Source organism: Arachis ipaensis, chromosome B06 (genome assembly GCF_000816755.2).
Source record: "Arachis ipaensis cultivar K30076 chromosome B06, Araip1.1, whole genome shotgun sequence".
NCBI classification, from domain to species: domain Eukaryota; kingdom Viridiplantae; phylum Streptophyta; class Magnoliopsida; order Fabales; family Fabaceae; genus Arachis; species Arachis ipaensis.
This window is the reverse complement of record NC_029790.2, coordinates 18885553-18893835: the sequence shown is the minus strand read 5'-3', so window position 1 is coordinate 18893835 and position 8283 is coordinate 18885553.

The following is an 8283-nucleotide window of genomic DNA, read 5'->3' as shown; positions in this document are numbered from 1 at the left end:
ATAAACAAAATGAGAATAAATTAAATTTTTATAATTTATTCTAGTTTATCATCAAATAAAATATAAAAAACATTAATTTTTGTGTCTTGTTTTTAGTGTCCTATCTTATTCTCATAACTAAATACTAAACACAGCCTAATAGTAGTGGTTTACCAAAAAAATTTAATAATCATGTTCTCATAACGAAACGCAACCTAATAATAGTGGTTTACCGAAAAAAAAGTTTAATAGTAGTATTTAGTTCTAGTAATTGCTATTGTGCTCCCCATTTATCAATTAAATTATACATTTAGGTCTAGTTTGGATAAACAACTTAATTAAATTTTTTTTGAAAAAATAAATTAAATAATAAATGACTATATTAAAAGTAACTTATAAATAAGTTATTTTGTATTTGAATTTTTAGTTCTAAAAGTATTTATTTTATAAAAATATGATAAAAAGTAATAATATTATAAAAAAATTATTTTTTTTAACTTCTCTATAAATTCCTAAATAACTTTTTAAAAATTACAATTTGTACTTAACATTAATATTACTAATTTTCATAAGTCAAAAAAGTTCAAAAAAAAAAAAATTTTTTTAAGCTTCCCAAAATATCGATCATTCAAGTAGACAATTAGAATTATATTATGAGTGAAGGACTTGAACATCACTTTCATTTTGATCTTGCATATTTCAACTCAGCCTGTCATTCATTTCTGCCCATCCCATACTCCATGCCACTCTCAAAGGACCGTTTAATTTAATCTGTCTACCTAACATTTTAAATAATATCACAACCACTTCACAGTTGGGAATTTGATATTCCCCAAACTCTATCACTGTACTAGTTAAAGAGTTGGCTAACAAAAAACATTTTTCTTTTAATTGTTCAATTCAGGAAGCAGTTATATTTTTTTATAAAATAAGGGCAACTAAACATTTCTAAATTAGAGTTTCTATGCCCAAGCTTAAACTTATTTTATTGTTTCGAAAATTACTTAAAATGTTGATTTGGGCCTGAATGTAAGGTTCAGATTCTTTTGTATGGCAGCCTCCGACTTATTGATGTCGATGTGTCGTCTCTCCGAGTTCCTCGTGAAGAGGTGGGGGTGGTATTTGCAAGAGACTCTGATACTTAAGTTAGCAAGGACTTTAAACAGATTTTTTTAGTAGATTAAAACGTGAATATACTTAAGGAATGTCAGTGTATTTATAGTAGAGTAGGTGACCACCTTTTGAATAATTCTATCTTTATTGATGGATAATCATTCCCTTTATTTTGGGAGTTGTTGAGACCTATCTTTTACAGAAGATAGAGATAATAGGAGAGATTCGCGGAGGTAGTTTATTTGCTTGGGCAAGTAGAGCTTGAACTCCTTTGCGGTGTCCGACCTCTTTAAAGAGGTCGGGTACAGGTTGTAGACCTCCTTTATGGATTGGGTCTTTTATCTTTATTGGATCTGACTTTAGTTGTTGGGACAAAGTATGAACAATGCCCATGCTTGAGTCCTGAGTTTTTTAAGAAGTCGTACTCAAGCAATTTTGTGACTTTTGCTTTGACGTCAAGTACACTGTCTTTCTAGCGGTCGGGTACTCGACGTGTTTTAAAAATTTGAACGTTACCCTCTTTAAATGAGAGTTTAATTTTGCACGACAATTTCCTTGAATTACGCACATGTCTTTAATAGGGGTTAGGGAATGCTTGGGAAGAGTACGTTATCCTTTAGGAAAATGTGGTCGGAGATATAGACAAGATGTTCGACAATTTAAAGGTTCAAATCAAAGTCCTTGTCCCGGACTTTGATCTTTCCTTTTTCGGCCAAGACAATATTGTTGCTGACGGGAGGATCGAGTGAGGAGCCTTAACCTGACTTGAAGTCTCAACGCAGCCGACCTCCTCAAATCCCTGAAGTCCGTGTCGAGGTCGAAAATGCTAAAACTCTTTCCTCGCCTCTTGGTCTTATTCTGGCTGTCCCGGTCTCGATGCATCCTCTGACCCCTCCTGTTCGAGGTAAGGATGCCGAGACTGGTGAAGACCTCAATCCTCTACTTGGTGCTACTTCTTTGAATGCTCTTATGTTTTTATTTGGGATATTCGAAATGACCCGGCTTGTGGGTCTTATGACAGTTTATTTTTTGTAACAGTTAGTAGCTTTTTTGAACACTTTGCTTTTGTTATGGTTGCTTTTTTCACAACTTTATAAAGTAGTATTCGAGTTACTTTCTTGTATCTTAAAGAACTCTTCTGCTTTTTAAGCGAGTGAAGCTAGGTCCTTGAGGTTGAATATAGTTTGCTTGATTTCGGATCTTAGCAAATTTTTTAAGTAATAAATTCATTTATGAGTCTCCTTTCCTAGTTTCGACCTCGTATAGTCGGACTTTGTTAAGTTATTTTCACACTTCGTTTTTATCTGGCTTGTGGTTGAAGTCGGTTTTCATGAGTTGTTTTTATAACTTCTTACATTAATTTGTACCTCGTCGCTTCATCTTGCCGACAATTTTAGGTCGGGTAATGATTTTTGCAGTTTGTCGAGTTTAAATTAATGCGTTTTTAATAAGAAACTTTTGGCGAAAGAAATAGGAATTTTATTAATAAGCAAGAAATTCCTTTACATAAACCTACGTAGTAAGGACTTAAGTACCCCTAGCCCTTGTTTTGGTGACTCATTAAAATTCTTTTAAGAAAAAACTCTTTTTCAGGGAAAAAATTCTAAGGTCGGAAAAAAGAGTACACCAAAGAATAAGGTTTGCTATCTAGCTGTAGTACTTTCTTAGGTTACATGCATGCCAAGACCTCGGGAGCTCCCGTCCTTGGAGGTCAAACACTTTATAGTAACATTTGCCTAAGACCTTGACTACCTTCTAAGGTTCCTTCTAGTTTGCATCTAGTTTTCCTTCACCTGACTTTTGCACTTCAATGTCATTTCGGATCAGGATAAGATCGTTTGTGACAAAACTTCTTTTGATCACCTTATGATTGTACCTTAGAGCCATCCTTTGTTTTTGGGCTTCCTCTCTAATCCAAGTTCTTTCTCAGACTTCTAGAAGAAGATTGAGCTCTTCTTTTTGTGCCTGGACGTTAGCTCCTTCATTGTAGAATATAACTCTAGGTGATTATTCAGTAATTTGTATGAGAATCATGGCTTCCATCCCGTAAGCAAGTCGGAAAGGTGACTTCCCTGTTGTGGAATGTAAGGTGGTCCGATACGCCCATAGGACTTGAGGGAGCTCGTCAGCCCAAGCCCCCTTCGCGTCTTGTAGTCGTCGCTTTAGCCCAGCCAGTATGACTTTATTCACAGCTTCTTCCTGTCCATTGGCCTGGGGATGCTCTACCAATGTGAACTGATGTTTTATCTTGAGGTCAGCCACCAAGTTCCTAAAGGTTGAGTCGGTGAATTGAGTCCCATTGTCTGTGGTGATGGAGTAAGAAACTCCAAACCTTGTGACAATGTTCTTGTACAAGAATTTCCTACTTTTCTGGGTGGTGATGGTTGCTAAGGGCTCCACCTCGATCCATTTAGTGTAATAGTCAATCCCTACTATGAAGTATTTGACTTGTCCTGGAGCTTGACAAAATGGTCCGAGCAGATCGAGACCCCATTTTGCAAATGACCATGGTGAAATGATACTAATGAGTTCCTCAGGCGGCGCAACGTAAAAGTTGGCATGCTTCTGGCAATATGGGAACTTCTTAACAAACTCGGCCGCTTCTTTTTGTAAGGTCTGCCAAAAGAATCCAGCTTGGATTGCCTTTTTGGCTAGTGATCAGGCTCCCAGATGATTTCCATATATGTCATTGTGCACATCCTCTAAGACTTTCTTTGTGTTGGAGGTCAGAACGCACTACAAAAGAGGGGTGTTAATATCCTTCTTTTGTATAGGACATTGTGAACCAGTGTATAATTTTGTGCTTCCTTTATGAGTCTTCTGGCCTCCTTTTTATTCTCAGGGAGGACATCAAATTTGAGATAGTTGACTATAGGAGTCATCCATCCATCCCAAATTTTGACTAAATATGGTCATTGCCTCCGAATTGTCTTCCCCTTTTGTTATTGATGGTGCCTGCAGAGTCTCTTGGATAAGACTTCTATTGTTATCCCTTGGCTTGATACTGGCTAATTTAGAGAGGGTATCAACTCGGGCACTTAATTCCCAGACTATGTGTCGGATCTCTCCTTTTGAGAAGTGTGTTAGTTGCTTGCTTCGTCCAAGCACCTTTTTATGGTGGGACCTTTAGCTTGATAGGCACCGTTAATTTGCGAAGTTATTACTTGAAAGTCACTTAACACTATCAACTTTTCTGTCCTACTTTTTTGGCCAGCTTCAAGCCAGCAAGTAAGGCTTCATATTTTGCTTGATTATTAGAAACGAAAACTTGAACCTTAGTGAGAGTTCTATCTAAGTTCCTTGGTTTGTTGCATGACCCATCTACGTACAAGCTCCATGTAGTTGGATCTCCTAGGTTTTCAGCGTACTCAGCTACAAAGTCGGTAAGATATTGGGATTTAATTGGTGTCCGAGCTTCATATCTTAAGTCGAATTCAAACAGCTCAACAGCCCATTGCAGCATCCGTTCCGCTAAGTCCGTCTTTTGTAAGATGTGTTTCATTGGCTGATTAGTACAGACTTTTATAGTGTGGGCTTGAAAATAAGGTTGAAGCCTTCGAGAGGTGAGAGTAAGGGAACACGCGAACTTTTTTATCTTTTGATAGTTCAACTCTGTCCCCTGTAAGGCTTTGCTGATAAAATAGATAGGTTGCTGCCCCTTTTTATCTTCTCGGATCAGAGTTGAAGCTTTGGCTCGACTTGCTACTACCAAGTATAGTACAAGCTCTTCTCCTGCTACAGGTCGGGCAAGTATGGGGGCTGTCCGAGGAAGGCTTTGAAATCTTGAAAAACTTGCTCGCACTCTGGGGTCCATTCAAATTGCTTTCCCTTTCTGAGGATTGAGTATAAAGGTAGTAACTTCAGGACTGATCTTGCTAGGAATTGATATAGAGTTGCCAACCTTCCATTTAATTGTTGAACTTCTTTGAGACAGGTCTGGCTTTTCATGTTTAGTATAAATTGACCTTGTCTGGGTTGGCTTCTATGCCTTTTTAGGTTAGCATGAAGCCTAAGAATTTTCCCACATCTACTGCAAAGGTAGATTTTGAGGGATTTAGTCTCATCTCGTGCTTCCTTATTGTGGAGAACACCTCGAATAGGTCGGATAGTATTGTTGAGCTCTCCTTGGTTTTGACAAGTATGTCATCCACATACACCTCCATAAACTTTCCTAGATGGGAAGATAATACTTTATTCATCAGCCATTGGTACATAGCTCCGGAGTTCTTTAACCCAAAAGACATTACTATGTAAAAATAGTTAGCTTTTGGAGTTATGAATGAGGTGTTTTCTTGGTTTAGTTTATACATCGGGATCTGGTTGTATCTTGAGTAAGCATCTATAAAGGACAGATACCGATAACCTAAGGCTGAGTCAACCAGAGCGTCAATGCTAGGGAGGGGATATGGATCCTTGGGACAAGCTTTATTAAGGTTGGTGTAATCAACACACATCCTCCACTTTTCGTTTTATTTTTTCACGAAACGACGTTAGCTAGCCACAACGGATATTTTACCTTCCTTATAAATCCCGCTTCCAGCAAAGCTTGTACTTGTTCCTCCATGACCTGTGTCCTTTCTGGTCCGAGCTTCCGACGCTTTTATTGAATAGGTTGAGAGCCCGGGTATACTGTGAGTTTATGGGACATCAGATCGGGATCTATTCCAGACATGTCGGAGGCCTTCCAAGCGAAGAGTTCAAAATTTCTCCTTAGTAGATCAATGAGTTGTTCCTTCATGTTTTCTTCTAAACTAGCTCCTATGTTTGTCGTTTTGTTAGGGTGATCTCCGATTTGTACTTTCTCTACTTTTCCTCCAGGTTGGGAGTGCAGTTCTTCTCGAGTTTGGACACCACCTAGTTCAATAGTGTTGACCTCTTTGCTCCTGAGACTGCCTTTTAAATTAAGATTTTCATTGTAGCACTTATGTGCTAGCTTCTGATCCTCCTTGATAGTGGCAATTCCTTCCGCTATGGGAAACTTCATATAGAGGTGAGGTATAGAGACAACAGCTGCAAGTCGGTTCAAGGTGGTTCGACCTATTAAGGCATTGTATGCCGAGGTAATTGGTGCACGAAACTGGCTCTGCAGAATTCGTACAGATAGACCGACAAGTATACCGGGTCGTCCAAGTAATACCTCAGGTGAGTGAGGGTCGATCCCACAGAGATTGTTGGTTTGAAAAAGTAGTGGTTACCTTGCAGATCTTAGTTAGGTGGATAGAAATGATAATTTGTCACGGAAAACGCATAAAACAAAATAAATAAATAAAACGTTACTAGGTAGACAAGAATTCAATGGTATAAGAATGGTTGAGGCTTCGGAGATGTTTTGTCTTTTCGCATTAACTTTTCTTACTGTCTTCTTCAATAACCTTCTGATTCCTTCAATGGCAACCATAAGTGATTAACTCATGTCCTCTCATCAAGTTAATCTCCTCTACTGCAGCAATCCACCATGTTGAAGTGACTCATGTCCTCTCATCAAGACACTTCTAGGTTTCTCAATGTAGCAGAAGATGAAGCTCTAAGCAATCCACTCCCCTTCGCGATCCTACTCAAGGTGCCACAGATAAGGCAGATCTTCCGGATTAGAAAGTGCTGCTTCTCTGACTCTAGCCTTAGCGCCACAGAGACCTTACGCACCCATAGTCAACGGAATTTCATGTCACATATCCAAAGTTGCTCAGATGCTCTGTTAGAATTCGCAATGCAATCTCTAGTTTTAGTTCAATGCTATCCAGGTCAGGAATTGTACGGAACCCATGTAGAACAAGGGTGATTGTCATGGGTCACCCTCAATTCATAAGATGAAGAACAAGGTTGCATAAGAGAATAGAATCAGACATATTGAATTAGAACAGTAATATTATTGATCCATGAAACTCAGCAGAGCTCCTAATCTTAACCTTAGGAGGTTAGTGACTCATACTATACAGAAAAAAATAAAGAAAGGTTCGAATGGGCAAAGATCTCTAACAAGGATGATCTTTGTTCTATATATACTAGTCTAATAACTAAGGATTACAGAAAATAAGATAAACTAGTCTTTTAGTGCGAAAATCAACTTCTGGGGCCCACTTGGTGAGTGTTTGGGCTGAGCTTGAGTGAAATCCACGAGCTAGTACCCCTTAGGGGCATTGAACGCTGGCTAGGGACTCCATCCTGGGCGTTGGATGCCAGCTACTCCCCAGTGGGCGCTGGACGCCAAGAATGGGGCTGGTGGCTGGCGTTAAACACCAGTTTTGGGCCTTCATTTCCAAAGCAAAGTATAGACTATTATCTATTTCTGGAAGATCTGAATGTTAGCTTTCCATAGCCATTGAGAGCTTGCCATTTAGACTTCTGTAGCTCCAAAAAAGTTTTTTCGAGTGCACGGAGGTCAGATCCTGACAGCATCTACAGTCCTTTTTCTATCTCTGAATCAGACTTTTGCTCAAACTCCTCAATTTCAGCCAGAAAATACCTAAAATCACCATAAAACACACAAAATCAAAGTAGAATCCAAAAATGTTAATTTTGCACTAAAACCTATAAAAAGTTAATAAAACTTAAACAAAACATGATGAAAACTATATGAAAATAATGCCAAAAACCGTATAAAATATTCGCTCATCAATAATGTCAACCACAATATAATCAATGCTTAACGTCTTCGATTTTGCACCTTTTCCACAAGTAGTGTATAATAAGAAAATGTATCCAAGAGGTCGAATCGGCATATCTCCCAATCCGAAGAGGTTATCCAAGCATGCCTTCGAATCCTTTTCTTCTAATCCGAGTTTATCGAAACCAGGTTTAAACAAAATATCTGCCGAGCGACCTTGATCTATTAGATTTATATGGAGGCTCGCATTGGTAATGATCATTTTTATCACCACGGGGTCGTCATGCCCAAGTGTTATCCCTTGAGCATCTTTTTTAGTGAATAAGATGGTGGGCAAGTCGAGTAGTCTACTATCTTGCCCGACTTGATAAACCTCTTTAAGGTGCCTTTTCCATGATGATTTTGACATTTCTCCTCCAGTAAACCCCCATTAATCATCTGTATATATCACTCCGGGGTCTGAAGTGGACGTTCTTGTCGTCCCCCTTCTTTGTCTCTCTTTCTCTTTCTCGGATCGTCCGATCTGTCAGCCAAGTATCCGTCTAATCGGCCTTCTCTGGTCAACTTTTCTATGACATTCTTCAAAT